Raw genomic sequence first — 20952 nt, 5'->3', positions numbered from 1 at the left:
CATTCAGTTTCTTTAACAAATTCAACCCTAGCAAATTTTCTCCGCAGTTTGAAGTAAGAAGAAAAGGGTCTGAAAAGGGTCTGTGAAAGGACCCAAAGAAACAGATACCGGCGCAGAAACCGGACAAGCAGTTGGTATACCAAAGAACCCTATAGAAACGTTTGTTTGCCCTGACAGTGGGATGTTTGGAACCCTAGAATGGTCAATGGAGCACTTCTGTGCTCCAGTGTCGATCAAGGACTGATGTTTCCTATTCCCCACCAATAATTCAAAAGGTTCCAAACGCTGCTTCGGGCAATCCTAGTAAGGCAGAACTTCGTCAAGGGGAGTTCTTCAGAAAGATAGGCAGCAGAAGGGTGATCAAATATATTTCTCGCAGTTTGATCACCTTTTTCCATGCAATTCTTAGCCCAAGCAAATAGTTCCTGTTTCCTGCCCGCAGGAACAGTACTACGAGTCACAATTGTTGACCCTGCACCGGGATCTGTTTTAACGAACACGGGACTCCCCGGAATCGAAAGTGTAGGTGGACTTAACAAGGGTGCAGGGGAGAGAGGCAGTGTAATAGACAGAGGAGCGACAACCAAAGAACTAGGAGCAGTAGGCTGTGCAGGGGGAGTAGGAATAGCAACGGGAACAATAGCAGGAACGGGCAAGGTGCCCACAACAGGAGCATACGGAGGTGGCGCTGAAGAATCAGGCCTCCGTTCGTTCAATATTTTCTCAATAAACTCCTCGGAAACATGGAAATCTTTAGAGGGGTAAATTTTCTGGACCTCGAGCGAGAAAGCTCTATCCATTTTCTGGGCTTCTTCTAATCGTTTTTCCTTGTCATACAACAATGCCTTTTCGGCATTCGTTTTATGATGACGTGCATGTTTATCCCTACTTTTAAGCTGCTGCAATGCTTCCTTTTTCCAATTTTGTAACACATCAAAGGCTGCTGGCCTAGCCTTTTTCTTAAGCAAGATCGATTCTAAGTATTCAATACGGGGGATCTCAAAACTACCATTGATTGGCCACTGAAATTCGGAGGCATTTCTGGTCTGTCTGTGCCAAATGTCATTAAATACAATACTACCAATGCCATACTTACAGTACATAGTACACGCCGGCGACCCCTCCTGTGGTGCCGGACGGCTAAATTCCAAAGATTGTCGATCGCTGCGGAACAGAGCCCTAAAGCAGCTAGACAATTTCCCAGGCATTTCTCAAAGAATTGGTGTTACCTGGTCCAATCATTGTGTCTGCAGATACAATACGCCAAATTCAAATTGTCAGGGTTAAATTAAGAGCCGGGTCACGACTGCACCTGACCAAACCTAAGGAGGACCGTACGGTTTACAAAGGACTTCAACTAACGAATTTTTACCTGCGTTCGGTGGTTTCGCCAAATCTGCCCACCTCGGATTTGGACCCTCGTCAAGATGCCGTGTCAGACCGCATGACTATCGCCCAAGGATCGGATCGTGCAGCGCTGCCGAGGTATCGCGTCTCGATCGGTCGGGCCCGCAGAATCACACCGTCCGATCCCGATTCGATAGTCTGTGTCAACCTTCAATGATCCGGCATCAATCTTGAGGGTCCCTATTCGGGCGCCAACTGTGGAAACAGAGAAATAAATATGAGGCCGGGAAGCCCAAAAGGAAACACACCAACACAGGTTACAAAGGACATACAAAGCGCTTTATTTCAAAGTTACAAAGTTACCAAAGTCAATTGACATACGAATAGCTATTCGGCCCTCTGACTAACACGCGAACCTTCAACGTAAGGTTCGCACTGAAAGTGGGAGAGAGCGATCATCGGGATGCTTGGGTTTTTATACATTTTGTCCTGCATTGGCCAGCCCTCTCGCAAGTTAACCATTCTTGGAACTGTGGCTAGGGTTCGTAGCCAGGTCAAACACACAATTTACATAATTTGATCAGTTCCGCTGATACAGTTACATATTTACACACAGGTTAAAGAGAGGACAAGGTCTTAGTTCGTGACCCTAACAAGTGGCCTGCGGACATATTATTTATTCACGTGTGCGGAGGTCACCATGGCCGGAGTCTTACTCGAAATGTCATTCGGCCTCCATTTTGTGATTCAGGGTGACTTCCACACTGCAAGAGTACCTAAAATGGCGGCTAGATCCAAGATGGCGGCTTACACAATACATTAAGGTCAAGACCTTGCCGCGGAACCTATGTACATGGTATTCTTTAGACAGCTTGGCGTAGGCCAACATACATTCAAACAATGCGATTGGGGTCACAATATTATATCGATTTCCACAAAGCGATCTGGGTTCTCTGGTCCTTTGAGGTGATGACTGTGGAGGAGAGGTGTAATGCTTTTGAATTGGATAAAGCATGACGCTTGTGCGCAAGCGTTCTGGTGCAATCAAAGCCATAGTGGACATTTGCTTCAGGCCTCAGTGGAATCTGCACTTGATGTGAACTATTCTGCCGATAAACATGTTTTCAACATTGCTAGTATTATTCCACTGGTAAACATGTTTTCAACCTTATTCATTGCTTAAGTTAGTTTACACTGCTCATCCAAGGACACTGAGAAAAAGGTGCATGAATAGACTAGAATAAGCCGGTGCCGGCTGGTACCTAATAACGTTACCATGGACATTGTCAAAATTGAGTGTGAGTTATGGAGTTTTTCATGCATTTTTGAGAGAGGTAATAGTTCTGCCCCTTGAAGGTTACCATGGGTCACTCCAGCCGGGGGCTCATGAGAGCTGCCAATGAGTAGAAACTTTGCGAACCAGAGAGTTCTAGAAAGTGCCACCCCGCGATTGCCGAGGGCTTGAAACGAGGGGCGCGGAGGCAGTCAGGTAGAAACCTTCACTTGGAGGATGGACGCATCGCTCCACGCCCATTGACGCAGAGATCTCTCTCCTTGACTGTTTGGGGGCTTTTCGGTGACTTCTGGCGAGATGAGGATGTTTCTTTCTGCTGTGTCAACTGTGATGTATTTTATTTATTTCTTCTATTCATTGCACATATAGCATTCATTTACCCATTTAGTATTTTTGCTGCATTTATCCATTCATTTATTGTTTTTGTCGATGGTATGAATAAAGAGGCTGCAAAGAGCCATTTAGCAATGCAGTTGGGTGTCTGTGAATAATTGCTCTCCAGTGTCCAAGGTTTTCATTCAGTGCACTGGAGGAGAAAACAGGGAAGAGTTCAGTGTAACAAATCCAGGCACTTTGTGAAAGCAAAACAGTAGAAAGAATGTCTCCTTCTCCGAGGTCTGGGTGACCTACTGTATTGCGATCGCTGCCTCTGGTGACTACTGACTGATGATTTCTGTCTAGGTGGTGAATGGTGTGGGATGGGGGCCCTGTGGTACCTGCTTTAGTGTGGCCTGCCTGAGATCTGCTTCTCAAGGGTCTTCCCTCTTGACCTAGTTGGGTAGCAAGCAACCTTGCCCCCCGTCTCCTCTGAAACTCCTCCATTATTCTGTGCATAGATTGCATCAGAGCCGGGTCGAAGGGATCCGCTGTGTCCTCCATGACTGGTTGCCAGTGTGGACTGTGCTCCTTAGGCTACACTGGCTGCGGCTCCTCTCCCTCTGAGAACTCCTCCTGTAGGATCATGTCGGCCAATTCTTCCATCTCTATTATAGGGGACAGTTGTGCTGTGCCTTCTAAGCACCCTAGTTGCGGAGTCTGGGATTCTAGTGTCACTAGTGCATGCTCTGGCTTTAGTGCTTGCACAGGAGGCTCCTCGACTATGTCTGCTGCCGTGGACGATGGAGTGCCCTTTGTCACAGTCTTTTCCTGTTTTTGGTTGATGGGGAAAACCCTTTCGACGATATCTCTGTCAATGAGTGCTACGCCGACGACTCCTTCAACGATGATGTTTTCGTGAACAAGGTAATGGATTTCTTGGTCGACAATGATTTTCTTTTAACGGTGCAGGCATTTTGGATGGCAGAGGTCGCTCATAGACGGTGAAGAGTATCTAGGCATGAACGGTGCCTCCATGGATGACTGCTACGCTGACAAAGAGGAATATTTAAAGTCTACCATTTTTATGAGGATCTTCCTTTTGCAGGCCTTTGGAATCCTTTTCTGACCACAGAATGGATTTTTCACTTCTCTTCTTTGCCTTGGGGGTGGAGACTTTGTCCGGTTCACTGATGAGGCTCTCCTCTCCTCTTCTCAGTCTGCCTGGTGGTAGCTGAAGGAGCTATTTTTGAAGATTCTTGGTCAGAAGACATTTGCCTGTTTCTAGATGTAGCAGGAGTCTTCTATGTCTGTTCTCCAGAGTCTTCTTGGAGAAGGTCTGACATATGTAGCAGGACTGAATTTTGTGAGAGAGGGTATAGCCAATAGATACAACATTTGTGATCATCTCTAATAAAGATTACCCTCTTGCCACATTTGCTGCAGTCCTGAAGAGGGAGGTCTTCTACTTGGGAGCCTGCATTTCAGTCTCTGCCATTAGGTGACAGCCAGTTAGACAAACACTCGATGTTTTGGATAAAGATAAAGAGTGGTCTGAGCTCAGAAACACCACGCCAGTGAAGGCACAGTGCCAATGAAGGGAAAAACGTGCTCCAAGTAGAGACAAATATGATTTTATGTGATAAAAGTGAAGAAATCTTGGAGACCTAAAGAGGCCCTATTCAGTAAGACCACAGTGAAAAATCTAAAGATGGCTGACTGGGGTGCTTAAGCCCTGCCACCTCATTGGCTAGGGTCTAATAGGACCAAAGGAGGTGGAGGAACTGCATAAGTGAGAGGCTACACAGGCAATTTGGGGCTGACAGTGTAGCACTTTCCCTAAGGGAAAATGTCTAATATAGTTTATAATTATTTAAATTACTGAGGATTCCCAGTCTCACAACAGTAAATATTAAAGCATGTGAATCTATGAAAGATCCAATGCTGAAGAAATATAAATAACAACAATCTAAAATGGTGTTTACTTTGTATTATAAGGACATCAAATTGTGTAATTGGGATTGGATGTCTGTCCCAATATTTTAGGTTGGGACTTTAAGAAGCAGACAGTAGGAAGCCATCACATTCATACCTATTGTTAAGAAGTGTTTAGGGATCTTATAAAACAGGTGTATCCATCCTATGGGATGCAAACGTATGTATGTAAGGGCACTGGCAGTTATTTTACATTCTCTAAGATATATTCTGCAGAGTATGTAAGTGTACGCCTCGAAGAAGTCAGTGGTAGCAGTGTGAAGTTTAGCTAAGAGTCTATTTGTGATCAAGGGAGTGTTGAGACTAGTGTGACAGTGTCCCCATCCAGAACCTACTGATGTTGGTGTCACCAAAGGAGCCAGGTGCTGACACATGAGACGTGAGGCTGGATCCAGTGGCAGCATGACGAGGATTCCCTGGTACCTCCCACTATGCCATTTGTAGGAGGCAGCGGTGTGTCATACTACCTCCTAGAAGCTCCTGCCTCTTTAAGGCAATTGATGTCGGACAGTAGCACCTTACCTTCACACTCTGTTCCACAGATGCAAAATTCATATCTAAAACCAGAGGGGGAATCCATGCGACAGAAATGGGCCCCATCAACCAACCCCCTAAAGCTGCATAGAGAGAAACACTAGGTTCTCTTTGGTCAGTGAGATGCTGGAATAGTATAGGAGTCCAGAAAAGGTTATCATTTGGAGATAACTGGCAAACAGTGCAGAAGAAGCTGGTGCAGGAGGCCAAAGGAGAGATCTAGGAGGATGGGGGTAAGGTGGAACTAGGAAGCCAGAGGATAGACCCGGGTGGCTTGGCAAAGAAAGACTAAAGAGGCTAGGAGGAGCCAGAGACCCAAGAAGTTGGTATATTTCCATAGTATCTAGCCAAGTGCCATAGTTCTCTATTGTATAGACCTAAAAGGTAGGGCTGTCATATGGGGGTTGCTAGGGATCGCAGCTGCGACCCCTGGCAACTCCAATGTGGCCTCTGCCATGGTCTCTGCGACCCCTGGGCAAGGATCGCAGAGGCAGTGAGAAATGAAAAGAGGGCTCTGATGAGAGCCAGGGGTGGACTGGGGGCAAGAGGGCATGGTGAGTTTGTTGGTTCCTGGGCCGCAGGCCTGATATTACTTTGTAAATGTGTCACTCTGAAATATTCACTGCACCGAGCTGGCGCGGCCTCAGGATGCTGAAAACAAATGTTGCAAGTGAGCCGAGGGAGCCCCTGCTAAAGTTTTCCATGATAGAAGTAATCCTTTTATCATGTATTCTCATTATGTTTGAACATGGCACTGTTCTTGAAATTTACAAAGTTACGTTTTTTCAAATCAGAAGGCTACCGGATTTCCAAGCTGATAAGTTTCGCACTGAACTACTGGCAGCTTGCTTTAACTCTGGCATGGAGTTCTAAGTCAGATACAGCGCCATTGCTCTGCTGGATCCTCAGAGATGGTAAACAGTACACCCCTTTAAATACGGCATCCAGAAACGATTATTGCTATAACATGCATTTGTGTTTAATAAATGCATAGAGATCAGCTCAGGGCTTCTCATTTCAATGAAATGGAAAACCAATCCCATCCACCAAAAAGATCACATCTGTGAATGACAGGATGCGTGCTGTAAGTGGGTGCTTCCAGCTAATATGTTTGTGCACGGGTGCTCTGCTGCGTGGCTGCAAGCTCAGAAGTGTCACGTGTTCTTGAACATGTCTGCAGTGCATCATGTCTGTGAAAGCACACATAAGCATGACTTGACTAGGCAAGATATCCTTACAGTTGCAAGTAACGCTAGCTGAGCGTTTGCTGTTGCAATCTGTGTATGATCTGCACGGTCGCAGGTTCGAGCGCTGGCAAGGCCCACTCAGCCTTTCATCCTTCTGAGGTCGATAAATGAGTACCGACTTCTGTTGGGCGATAGCACTGTATAAAGGACACGTCATCATTACCCAAAGCATCAGCGACACAGTTCCCGTGCAGGGCTCTCCTCTTACAAATCATTTTGATCTACTAATTGAGTAGCAGCATTTCTTTCTCTAGAGTCTCCTCCATGTTGTTGACAGCCATATGAAAGTTTACATTTCATTCAAAAGAACATTATGAGGTTAAGCACTGACTGACGGTCTAGTGCAATTGAAGTAAATCAAAACTACCACTCACAGAATGCATTAAGATGTACAAAAAACAAAACACCACCTGGATTGGAACTAGGCGTGCCCATGACATGGAGTGATTAAATAACTTCAACTTGCTATACAACCATTGCAGTGGACAGTGCAAGAAAGCATTTCTGCTGACAAATGGGCATTGCAGCACATTTAAATTGAAGTGGAACTTGAAATATTGCTTTGTATGAGAGACACATAAAAACACAGAGAGGTTGAGGGGGGTTGTTAGGAGTCTGTAGCAGACCCTCAAATAAAGGGGTTAACCCTTGAGAAATAAACAATAGAGCTTAAGACTTCACAGTTCCACTTTCTTTTTAGAACAGGAGAAGTTAGCTCATGTCCTCAAACTATAACCGACACTCACAAGTGATTAGAACATTACTACTACAGATAGAGAAAATACATATTTTAATTTTCATTGTACAAAAATACATATCACATATCAAATACACAGATTCAAAGATATTATTAAAACAAGTGTGATCAAAGGGCTAGTGTAGTACTATACAAGGATTCACTGCGGTGGTGTGTTAGAAACAACTCAAAAATCAAAGGCCAAAAAAATGGCCTAGAAGTTAAAGTGGCTTGTGTCATGCATCATCACTTGGACATACCTAAAATCATCACTCTTCCACTTCATACTCATTCATTCCATTCACTTACTCATCTATTCATATTCACTCAAATATATACAAATTCAAACAATGGTTAAAAAAGCCCAACATGTTTCTTTCCTAATCTATTCAGGGATTTAATCCTTGGAAATTCGTCAGGGGCAACAAGGATTTGCAGCTGTTACACACAAACAGTATCTTGATACTATTCTACTAGCCTAGTCTAGTAAAAACGCCAAGTCATATGTTGAATAAGCGATAGTTCAGATCTTCTGTTTCATGAAGACGTGAAGAGAGGACTACAGGAGGCATCTTCCCCTGTAAGAAAAACGGTAAAGAGAATGGAGGGTAAATATCCATTAGTTGGGTTCAAAAATAAATCTAGAAACCTGGAAAGAAATTCCAAGGACGGGGGCAGCTAATGAAAAGCTAGAGAAAGCCGGTTACAAGTGACATTAGTGCCTCAATTCCTTCTATCCTTCTGAGAGCGTAGAGGGGCGAGGTACAGTACATTCACCACAAATTGTGAAAGTAGTAGGCATCGTAACGCTGAAATGATGTAAGGGGTCATGAAACCTCATTAAAAAAAGTAGAAAAGTAGACAGGGAATACTAGAGTGGGGAACGTCACTAGCTACTAGAGTTCATGGTAACTCAAAGGAGGCACTACTGGAACGGTGCAAGAGGTTAGTATAAATAGCGGTGGATGACGAGCACAAAGACCTCATTGTCTTAGGGGGACCCATCTGTACATTTGTAGCATACCCGATAATTTTGTAATACAAAGGGTTACTAAAGAGTACCGTGGATGACACTACATATTAGCCTAATACCCTTTGCTAGGCCCCAGCGGTAGGTTTATGACAGGCCCAATGGTTCCAATATCAGAGGGAAGTGTCTGTTACGAGAGGTTTATTGTAGAGAGTTCTTACCTTGTCAAAGGTCCAGAGTGTCGGACGTAGAGGATGTTGTATCTCCAGTCACTTCTTAATGGTGAAAAGTTATCACCTCATAAAATGTACAACTTGTCCTACCTAAAAAGATGACACAGAGTCAAGAACAACATGGGGTTTCGCTACTCCTTGATGGAATAGCTTTCAATCCTACGGATGAGATAGTATAGTCAAAAGCACATGTTTACCTTTGCGTTATTGCGGTATTGTATGAGAGGCAGACATACATTTCATTTCAAACTTCCCATAGCTGAACTCTTAACGTTTCATTTCCTTTTTTGGAAGCACCGGGCGCATACTATTGTTTGTTTGTTTGTTTGTTTTAATATTTGTAATGCGCACCAGACCCAGAGGTATCCGAATGCAGAAAGCAGTAAGGATATTTTGAGCTTGGTTACATTGCTGTACAGTAATAATATACAATAATAATATAAATGTGGATGTAGAAGTGCATATAAAACATTATAGGGAACAATATCAGTAAACAGGTGATATAAGCATGTGTCCGAAATTATACATTATGTACACAGGAGTATGGGGTCACTGGGGGTTGGTCAGTAGGAGAGAGGTAGATTAGTGGTTGTTTTCCTTTATCCAAAGGATGTAATTACGCTTGAAGAGTGGGTACGTTTGGGTGACTCTAAGGGTGGGTGGTAGGGAGTTCCAGTGTTGGGAAGCTTTCACCTGAAAGCTGGTGCCTCCAGTTTTGGAGTGTAAGTATCTGGGCACTGTAAGGAGGTTGGAGTTTGCAGTTCTAGTGGGTCGGTTGGGAGAGTACCTCTGGAATCTGTCCATGAGGTAGCGTGGGGCGGAGTTGTTGAGACACTTATGTGTAAGTGAGGATATTTTAAGTGAAATTTTGTCTTTAGTGGTGAGCCAATTATTGGCTCTCCTTGTGTCTGAGATATGCTCTTTTTTGGAAATGCTCAGTGCTGCTCTAAGAGCATTATTTTGTAAAATCTGGATTTTGTTTGTAATATATTTGTTGGCACCTAGATAGAGGGCATTACAGTAATCCAGTTTTGACAAAACAAGGGCTCTGGCCAGGGTGGTGCAGCTGTTAGTGGAAAGGAAGGGTTTGGCCGCTCTGATTAGTTTGCATGTGTAGGCAGTCGAGGAGGCCATAGCGATGGCCTGCTTGTTTAAAGAGAGTGTGGCGTCTAAGTAAAAACCTACTGTTTTAACTTTCTTGGCTACCTTAATGATGTTTCCGTCAATGGTGAAGCTTGAGTAGTTGTGGCTAAGTTTGTTGATGCCGAGGGTGGTGCCGAGGATGATGAGTTCAATCTCGTCATCATTCAGGCATAGGCCATGAGAGGCCATCCATTCCTGGATGATGAGGTACACCCTGTTCACCAAGGCCAAATCCTTGTCATAATCTCCCGTCAGCGGTATGAGGATCTGGGTATCATCACCATAGTTGCTGTAGGTGATACCAAGACGATCGAGATCATCGAAAAGGGGCTTTGTGAAGATGTTGTACAGAGTAGGGGAGACACAGGACCCCTGAGGTACCCCGCAGGTGATAGGGTCGGCTGAAGTTGAGGCGGAGAATACATGCAGGGTTCTGTTGTTAAGGAACGATTGTATCCATCCTATCGCTTCCTGTGAGAAGTAGGCTGGCGAGTCTAGGTGATTGCAGAGTATGTGGTGATCTATTAGATCAAACGCCGCTGATAGGTTGAGAAGTAGTAGTAGGGCGGCTTTGCCTTTATCTCTGAGAGTGTTGATTTGTGCCTTGAGGTCAATCAGTGCTGTTTCAGTCCTGTGTTGGGGTCTGAAGCCAGACTGTCGGACTCCCAGGAGGTCGATCTGCTCTAAATACTGTTGTTTTTGCAGGAAGGCCACATAATCTAGGATTTTAATTAGGAAGGGGACAGTGGTGATAGGTCTATCGTTGGTAAGTATTGTGGGGTCTTGGGATTGTTTTTGAGAAGTGGGAGGACCCAGGACTCTTTGAGGTTGCTGGGGATTGTTCCCACGGAAAAGAAGGAGTTAATGAGTTTGGAAATTAAGGGTGTTAATCTAGAAGACATGGCAACATGTAGAAGGGTGATCTGAACCAAGTGAACGTTTTGTAGTGTGCAGCTGCTCTTCTGAGCACCATCATTTGAACGTTTGTGCTCTTAACCTTGACCTCTGAAATAAAGTATGGCTCTATGTCCAGCACAGTCCCTCCTCCCCCTTACTTTGCAAATGACTAAGTTTCACTGTAAAAGGCAAGGCACTTTTCCGAAAAGATCATTCAGAGGGGTTAAAGACCAAAGCTAGTAGGCCTAAAACCCACAGCAAATGAAGAGCAATGAAAATAACAGGAAGGAGTGAGAATCCATCTCACAGTTGTTGCAGAGTCCAGCACTGGGCTTAACTCACCTACCGAAAGCAGACATTTCTAAAGATGTTGGTAGGGCTTGGCAGTCAGATGTATGCCTCCTGAAAGGGGAGCCATTAAAAAGCTTTTTGGGCTGTGCCGTTATTTGACCGTTTCATAGCAGGCACCCAGAGGATGAGCTGGGGCCCAGTCGGCTACAAGTCAGACCTCCGAGACTATGTACACATGAAAGGCAGATGGGCTAGGCAAAGTCAGCCAAACCCCTGCCACAGACTATGCCATCCCCGGGCGCCTCGCAGAATCACCTGCTCCAGTCCCTTTTCTATGTAACTAACAGTGCAAGGAATGTTGTCAGGAATAGTAGTAACATGTATAAATGTAATAACTTTCCCATACGTCATTTTTGTGTCACATACCCACCTGTCCAGCAAAGCAATTCTCCACGCTGAACAAGATTTTGTTTTAAAATATAGAACCAGGGAGTGCATTTCACAAAAGACAGCGTTTGCTGGCACGCTCATGCATCTTTCAAACAGCTCCTTTAAAAATTCAATCAGTACTAATATCAACCTAGTTGAGCTATCATTTTTTTGTGTTCGAATTTTTTTATTAGACTTTTCAAATAAAGATTACCATCACAGAGACAATCGGTGATCATGTCTTGGCGGACCTTAAAAAACAGCTCTACAGATACATTTTAACATACAACATACCCTTTCCCACCCTCTCCCCTCCCCTCCTTTACCCCTCCCTAATGTGACATCGCCCTAGACACCCCTCCCTGGTCCACAGCCCCACACATATAACTTCTGAACACAGTGCATCACTAGTCGGCTGACGTGCGATTCAACTCTGCTAAGGACAAGTTCAGTAGTCCCAAAGCTCTGAGTCTGGGGGGGACAAAAATGGACCCCATTTGTGTCTTTCAACTATTGGAAGCATGCTGCCCAAGTGTGGGCTCCTGTCATGCAAAATAGGAGTAATCTTTTCACAAATAAGGAGTCGCCACAGGCCACTTAACCAGTCATTCAATGGGGGTAGATGCGTGGAGTTCCACTTGGCGGCTAGGGCATTCCTGGCCACCAATAGCATTAGTCCAAGAAGTCGCAGCGACTATTGTTCAGTGCTTTGGAACTTGCCTTGTTGAGGGGACCACCAGCCTAGCAGGCAAAGTTCTAATGTTCCCTGCATCAGAAGATTCGTTATCTGCCTTGATGTAGCAGCCTGCACCCCAAGCTTGTGGCAATTCTACCACATGTGTATGTACGTGCCCGCTGCCCAGATCTGAAATGGGAACCTTTCATGGGATAGAAATACCATCTCGCTGGCATTTTGTAGTTCTGCTCCAGATATTGTGCTCAATCTGTCATTTTCATGGATGGCAACCATATGCCTGCCCATTGTTCCGGGCCTAGATCTTTCTGCCAGTCCTTCGTGTATGAGGGAAGTGTTGCCAGCGTGTGCTGATTATGACATTTATAGAACTGTGACAGCAGGCCACTAGACCCATCTGAAGCAATGCTGGGAGTGGTCTCGTCGCCCCCTTGCTGTTGTCGCCCTGTAGGACCCAGTGTCTCAGCTGCATATACGTGACGCGTTCCCCTTCAGTGATCTCCAAGAGGTCTTTGCATTGTCAAAGACCTTATCCTATCCCCCTCGAGCATATGTGCTATTTATTTGCAGCCCCGTTCCGGCAGGGTCAGAAGACATTATTCTACTATGCTGGGGTGAAACTATAATTGTGGTGATTCCGGGGAGCCGGGCCTGGCTGGGAAGGAGGAGGTGAGTTCCAGTCTCCTCGCCACCCCGCATAGGGTTGAGCTATTTTTAAAAGCAAAACTGCATCATTACCAACAAGCCATTACTCAAGTGGTTTGAAAATCATTAAGGAAGTAAATTGTAGTAATTTGTTAGTTGTAGGCTCTTGTTCCATTTCGCCGCTGTCCTAAATAGAGAGACTACTTTCTGCCAGTCTCCTACTTCAGGGCACAAGTGATCTGGCGTTTGAATATGCCACTCGGCCTCAACCAATGCCAAGCAACAGCTCTTCGAGGTCTTAACCAAGTGTTCAGCTGTACCTCTATGGTTTCTTTTCAGTTTACATGTTTTGTAGCTGATGTGAGGTTTCTAGAGCAAAATTGCTTCTTTGAATAAATAATTCTGTTTTCATATACTGCAAGCTTAATGGTGCTCTACCCTTCGAGTGTTGGACCAGATACCTGCAACGTATACTCCGATCTTAAAGTGGGTCCACAACATACTGAGCTACCTTGTCTGGTATGTCAGTAAGTGAAGAAGTGCAAACTTAGAAGAAAAAAAGGTATGTTTTTATAACACTGTTCACTTGAGATTTGCACATCTTCCAATACACCCCGGTTACGCGGCCCAGTGTCCATTCAGTCCCCTCCAAAATATTATTGTAGCCTGAAGTGTTTCAACGGTCATTTTAGGCAGGAGCAGACATTGTATGTCACAGATCTGAATGTGATTATTTCAAAAGCTCAAGCAGCTTTTAGGCAGTTGTGTGTCTCGTATTCTGTCGGCTGCAGCCACAAGTGATGGAGCGGCCTTCTTGTGCATAACATTAGGTTCATGTTTATAAAGACAGATGTAAAAGTCAGTTTGGATAAGGAGGTCTCAGAGCAGAAAACAGTAGAAAGGAATTTTTTAATGTGTGTTTTTCTCCATTTACCCCCTCTTAACTTGCATAAAATATATAATGTGCATACCATACCATGCTCAGCATATCCTAACATACCATACCATAACAATAATTACATCGCATAACATACATAGCAGAATACAACATACATAACATAAAAAAGCGATTTCAAAGCATATGGTTGGAACTACCACACAAAACAGCACCTACTTTTTTGTTTCTTGTATGTTTTACTTGAAGGTCTTTTTTTAATATCACATATACAATTGTAATGGCTGTCTCGGGCCACTGCAGCATGGGCTGCCTTCCCTGAGCAATGGGTCCTTATATCCATACATGCCAACCCTCCCAATTTTTCAAAAGAAAATACTGCTATTTTTCCCGCCGAAAAGAATTCTAACCCCAATGCAAGCCTACGGGAAAATTCATTTCTCCTGCTTTCCATGACACAATCTCCCTCCCAGGTGCTTTAGAATGTTGGCATGTGTGCTCTGTCACACTTGCCCCCAGGTCAAAAGGTGCCTGTCCTCCTCTGACGAAAGACCTCAGCAGCACGCTCTCACTTGCCTAATCATTTCCGAGCTGGCCAGAGCAGGGGCTGCTTCCTTCACTCAGGGAGCACCATTTGCAGTGCTTTGATGCCACATGATGGGCAGTAAAGCACAAAGTTATTATCCCAGGTGCACTGCATGGGGGGCGAGTACACCCATTTCAGCAATAGTGCACTTTCACTGTCCTCATCTTAATTCCTCGTCTCCAGTTGTTCGAACACATTTCCCAATTTAACCACACATCATGCTGGCCTGGGATTTAAAGTGCTTATGGCTGTTGTGAGTTGGCAGCCACGCCCCACATCCATTACCTTATAGCTGCCAAGTGGCCTAGTGTCATGTGTGACACCTTCAGGCAGTGCTGGTTTTATACATTGCATTTTGAGGCTTGTAGTCCTGTACTTTAAATGGAAGAAATGTAACTACAAGTCCCAGCATGCAAAATCAGGTCTGTCTGAAGGGGTCAGGCATTACAAGCGTCCAATGGGCAGGACCAGGTGCTGTGCGCAGAGGCGAGTGCTGGATCACTAGGCCTTACAGCGCAGCTGCTGTGCTTTCCCAGAGGACGTATAATCTGCAGGGCCCCATATGTGAATTTGCATGGAAGTCTTCTCACTTAAATTGATTCTTTGCCTAGTTAGGAATGAATGAATCAGTTGTTGTGTTTATACAGCTCTGCAAAAATATTGAAACATTCTCAGTAAATGATCTCATTGGTTTATGGTCAAACAGTGTGGCACTGAGAGGCACTTATAACTAAAGGGGGGTGAGGTCAGGCACAGAGAGATATGTGTAAAATGTTGGTAAGAGAGACAAAAGCAATGTAACCCAGCAGGTCAATGCCCTTGCAGCAGGGCAACACACCTGCTTTCATAGTGGTTAATGGTTCCTATCAAAGTAAGGTGGGTTAATAAACCAGCTGTAGAGATATGTTTGTAAACTGAAATCACATGTCGCTAGCCCAGTAATCAACACCATCATTATCATCAACCATGTACTTAATGTGTTAGTCCAAGACATATTCAAAAGATACACATTTCACAAGAATCCATGGAATATTTTAATTTACAATCCATAAAGACTTACTTTAGGAATAAATACCAGCAATGGAAAGGGATTCAAATGCGGTTCTGTTTTACCTCTAATAACTGGATTGGAGGCAGGAAACGGCAAAATGTAATTTTGACTAGAGCAGAAACTACCCTTTTATCGTAACTTTGCTCGTGCACACCTAGTGTTGAGGGTTGAATGGGGAGAGTGGAGGGAGAGGCTTCATGGTCATATATTTCACTGAACCAAAGTTTTATTAGTACAATTCATATGCAAGCATTGTGGACTGGACGAAAGAGGGAGTTATGGAAGGACAGCGGGTACAATCAGAATGGTCTCAGCAAGGTTTGTGCTTATTTGTTGAGGGGGTAGAGTGAACCAGGTAAAATGTGAAATATAACTTACTTAAGAGGTGACTTGGAAGTAATGGGTGCACTCCCGTTCCCTGCCCATGCTTTTGTTTCCCCCTATTATTCTACTCTGCCCTCTTTAGTCACTGCATCCCCTCTCCACCAGCTCCTTTATTTCCTCCCCAGCTTGTTTCGCTCTTCTTTTGCGTCCTTACTCCCACCTGTTCCTCCCCATTAGATCTTTCTACTTCTACATCTCACACCCTCACCCTTCCTCCACTGTATTAGTCCACTTCTCCTTTCCATTGCCCCGTATAATCGGTCACTCTGAAATCTTCCTCCACTCTACATGTTTTTTTTTAATATGTTGCGCAGTGTGTTTCCGTGTTGACTGAGCTGGCAGAGGCATTGGAGCAGTCTGCTTTCACTTTCTGCTGCTATCATCAGGAGGCAGACTTCAAAAGCCCTATCTAACGTGGAGCATGCGGTGTGCGCAGTGTGCTTCCATGTTGACTGAGCTGGCAGAGGTATTGGAGCAGTCTGCTTTCACTTTCTGCTGCTATCATCAGGAGGCAGACTTCAAAAGCCCTATCTAACGTGGAGCATGTCACAGTGCTCATGTCTCCTTAAGAGACCGACGCCGTGTCACGTGGGTAGCATCATGTGACGGGGAGCGTAAAGGGCAGGGAACATTTAGTCAGTTAATGTTGTGCAAGCGAATAAAGCAGACGTATGCACAATATCGGCGTGTCTGTCCTCCTTTCAACGGCCCATCTGGGCCTAACAACTGGCGACGAGGTGATCTCCAGGACCGCCTCCTCCTCCTCCTCCTCTGTCAGCGATCCCGCTCGGAATCACACCGCAGGCAAATCCAGCCCACTGCCGCGCATGCCTGATCCCAGGCCCGCCCTCCTCCTCCCACATCCAACGGACCGATCCCGGCCCGCCGTGCATTGCGGCGTGCGTCTGATCCCAGACCCGCCCTCCTCCTCCTCCACACTGCGGCCCAATCCCGGCCCGCAGCGGCGGACACCTGATCCCAGGCCCGCCCTCCCTCCTCTGTGGACATACGGCCACGCGACACACAGCACGCGGACCACCAGTGGGCAGCCTAGCCTGAGGCCGCCCTCCTCCTTCTCCACCATAAACACGTGCATGCCACGTTTGCAGCAGAGCGCCTGATCCCAGGCTCATCTGCGTACTGAGCCAGTGGGGACACCATCACCATGTGGCCCACCCTCCACTGCCCTTCGACTCCACGCCAGCAAGACAGCTGCCCCCCTGCAGGGTGCACAAGGAGTGCCTCCACACATCGACTGCGCGGCAACCTGCCAGCGGTCGAACCAGAGGTCTACAGCCCAGCAGACTTCAGAGAAAGGTGGGTGATACCCCAGCACCAACAGTGACACACTCACCTACCGCCACCACCTCACCATGAGCTCTCAGCCAGATCAGCAAGCTCCAACCCCTCCGGCCCCCACAGGGAATATGGCGACCACTGCATGGCGCATGCCCCCCCCTTCTCCATGATGCCACAAGCAGACAAAGGCCCGAGGTGGGTTGAGTGGTTAGAAGACTTCAACACCTTCATAGATGCAGCGGGAGAAGAAACATCACAGAGCCTACGCAGTATGTTCTTAAACCTAGCAGGAAATGACATCAAAATCCTGCTGAAAACCATTCCAACGGCCGAACAAACTGACTTCCCAACACTAATTGCAGCACTAAATAAGAGACAGGTAATTGAGCCCAATAGGCACTATGAAAGGTACATATTCAATCAGTGCACGCAAAGGATCAACGAGACCATTGATGAGTTCATCACCCGCCTACGAATAAAAGGAGCGAACTGCCAATTTCATGTTTTCTCGCTTGATGAAGCCATACGTCTGAGAGTAATAGAGGGATGTGTATCCCAGACCCTAAAGAAGCAGCTCCTCAAAAAGCCGATCACCATAGAAGAAGTAAGTGAGATGGATAGGATCTTAGAAAGGGTCAAGAAACAAGTAACGCAGATAGCAGGCACCACCTTGACAAAACAAGACAAGAATGAAACGATAGCGACAATGCAGTCCAACGCCACCAGAGCAACAGAGAGAGCCCTCAATCCTAACTACTCAATGACACCGAGAACCCAACGCCAGTGCTACCGCTGTGGGATGGCTTTCCCTCACGCAGGGACTTGTCCCGCACTGTCCCAGAGATGTGGCAACTGCAGCAGAGAGGGACACTTTCAGTCAGTCTGCAGGGAAGGCAGACCATTTCCGACACAACGACCACCTGTTGCCCCCCCAATTCAAAATGCCCAACAGAAACCCACAAGCTCAAGCCTACCAAACACGTCCCTACCACCAAAACCCAAGAAGATACGTCAGAGTAGTCAAAGATGTCTACCCAAATGATGAGATCCAGGAAATTGAAGGACACGAGCAGGTATCCCACATAAGAGATGAATATGATGGACCTCCAACACACCACATTTACTATGAGGCTGACCAACAAGGGCTCGACTAGTATCAGTATGACCAATATCTGCAAGACGAGTACGTCAATCTCATCATGGATGAAGGAGAAGCACGTGAAGCACCCAAGATACCGGTGGAAATAGGAGGGAGACAATTCTGCTTCCTAGTTGACTCAGGAGCCACCATCAACATAATGGAAGAGAAGGAGTTCCACCAAATCCCTAACAAACCGGCCCTGATACCATCCGCTTCCAAGATATACCAATGGGGCGCTGCAACCCCTCTACAAACAATTGGCTCTTTCAGTCGTCGACTCATCCACGGCAACCACTCCATGACGACAAGCATTCATGCCATTCGCAGTCCGACCAAAGGGAGATGCATTCTTAGCTATAGAACTGCCTCCTGCCTAGGACTCATAGACATACACGTGCAAGAGGGCGACACAATCCACTCAACAGAGCCAACACATGAGACAAGAGATAGCGTGTTCAACATTCAATCAGGGCCCACATGTATAGACACGATGTCGAAAAGACACCATCATGAAGGAATTCCCACTAATTTGCAAGGGCCTAGGGAAACTAAAAGGGTTGCCGGTGAAACTCCACATTGATCCCACCGTCCAACCCGTTCCACAACACTGAAGGGGGATTGGCTTCCATCTCCAAGCCGCAGTGTCAGCCGAACTCTGGCAACTCCTGGAGGACGGAATAATCGAACCAGCTATGGGCCCGACCCCGTGGGTCTCCCCGCTAGTAATAGTGCCAAAAGACAGAGGACGACTCGGACTCTGTGTGGACATCTGAATAGCCAACACCGCTATTCAGCGTGAACGACACCCAGGCCCCAGAATCGAGGACATGATAGTTCAACTAAATAAGTCCACTCTCTTCTCCAAACTTGACCTAAATCAAGGGTACCACCAGATGGTACTCCATCCAGAATCGAGAGGAATCACAACCTTCGCCACGCACGACGGGCTGTGTCGCTACAAGTGCCTAAATCTCGGCATATCAGCCGTAGAAATTTTCCACGAGGCCATCGGACAAATCATTCGGCCAATAAGAGGTGCACTGAACTACAGTGACGACATTCTTGTGTATGGGCGGTCGAAAGAGGAACATGACGTCGCCCTTCGTGCTACATGCAAGGCCATCCAAGATGCAGGCCTCACCCTAAATGTTGACAAGTGCCGGTTCAGCAAAGCCAAATTAAAATTCTTCTGACACATTTTCTCTGCAGATGGAATGACCCCAGACCCCGACACAGTTGCCACAATTTTCAACCTTCAAGAACTGAGACAAATAGCGGACGTCCGATCATTCCGAATACTGAATGCAGAATACTGTGCGAGGTATATATCACATTACGCCACAATCACCGGACCGCTCTGGAAGCTACTCCTAAAGGACATGCTTTTTGCCTGGACAGCAGAATGCCAAGAGGCATTCGACACCATCAAACAATCCTTGGTGGAAGCCAGGAAACTAGCCTATTTCAACCCGGAGTTGACACCCACCCGAGACACGTAGTGGCATATGCCAGCAGGGCACTGGCACCCCCCCCCCCCCGAGTCTGCATACTTCCAAGCAGAAAAAGAGAGCCTAGCGGCAGTCTGGGCGTGTGAAAACTTTCACAATTTCATAATAGGAAAAAGATTCACCCTTATCACCGACCAACAAGCCTTACTCTCACTGTTCGAGAGCCCACGAACAAAGATGTCCCCCAGAATTGAACGATGGGGCATTCGCTTACAAGAATACGATTACCGGATCATCCATCGTCCAGGGGGTGAACACAACCCAGCTGACTATTTGTCCAGACACCCCACAGGAAAGTCAACACCAAGACCGGGTGATATGGAATACATAAGCTACGTCACCACAAACACGCTGCTCCCAGCGATATCATTGGAAGCCATCGCCCTGGCGTCAGCAGCCGATCCGTCCATGGCCCTGGCGATTGACCTCACTGAGCACAACAAGTGGAAGGACTACAGGAGGTCACCGACGACACATCCAGGTGCAAACAGAGATGAACTAGAGAGGCTAGCAAAAGTCCACACAGAGTTAGCCGTTAAAGACAAAACCATACTCCTCAGAGGGTGCAGAATAGTAGTTCCAGCTGCCCTACAGTCAGACGTAATCAAGACAGCACACAAGGGACACCGCGGAGCGGACAATACCAAACAACAACTACGCTGCCACATGTGGTTCCCCTTCCTTGACGCGTTAGTGGACCGGTTGGTAAGGAACTGCATGGCGTGTCAATGCACGGGCAGAGCCGAAGCGCCGATACCCCTACAGCCAACACAGATACCAGAACACCCGTGGGAAAAAGTGGCAGTGGACTTTTATGGACCCCTAGAATCAGGGGAGTACCTACTTCTATTTATTGACGAACACTCAAGGTTCCCAATCGTAAAGAGATCCTCGTCCACAGCTTTCGCCCAAATAGCAGCTGTCTTCGACGAATTCGTGAGTGAATGGGGTATACCAGACGTCTTCAAGTCAGACAATAGCCCGCCATTCTGCAGCCACGATTTTGCAACATTCGCCAAGCACTTAGGGTTCAAGCACCAGAAAATAACACCTCGATGGCCTCAAGCGAACGGGATCGGCAAGAGATTTATGTCCTCTATCAAAAAGACGCTACAAAGAGCACGACTAGAAAACGACGACCCACACCAGGCCCTATGCAGGATGCTTCGAGATTATCGTAACGCACACGAATCATACGACATCCAGCAAACAAACCAGAAATGGATCCGGCAGTCCTAAAGAGAGACGCGGAGTGGGAAGAACGAGCCCGAACACAGACAGATGAAAGAAAAGGAGCACGCCCAAAAGAGTTTCAAGT

Source organism: Ambystoma mexicanum, chromosome 9 (genome assembly GCF_040938575.1).
Source record: "Ambystoma mexicanum isolate Mex_15411 chromosome 9, UKY_AmexF1_1, whole genome shotgun sequence".
NCBI lineage: Eukaryota > Metazoa > Chordata > Amphibia > Caudata > Ambystomatidae > Ambystoma > Ambystoma mexicanum.
The sequence above is the reverse complement of the archived record's forward strand: the minus strand, read 5'-3'. Positions refer to the sequence as shown.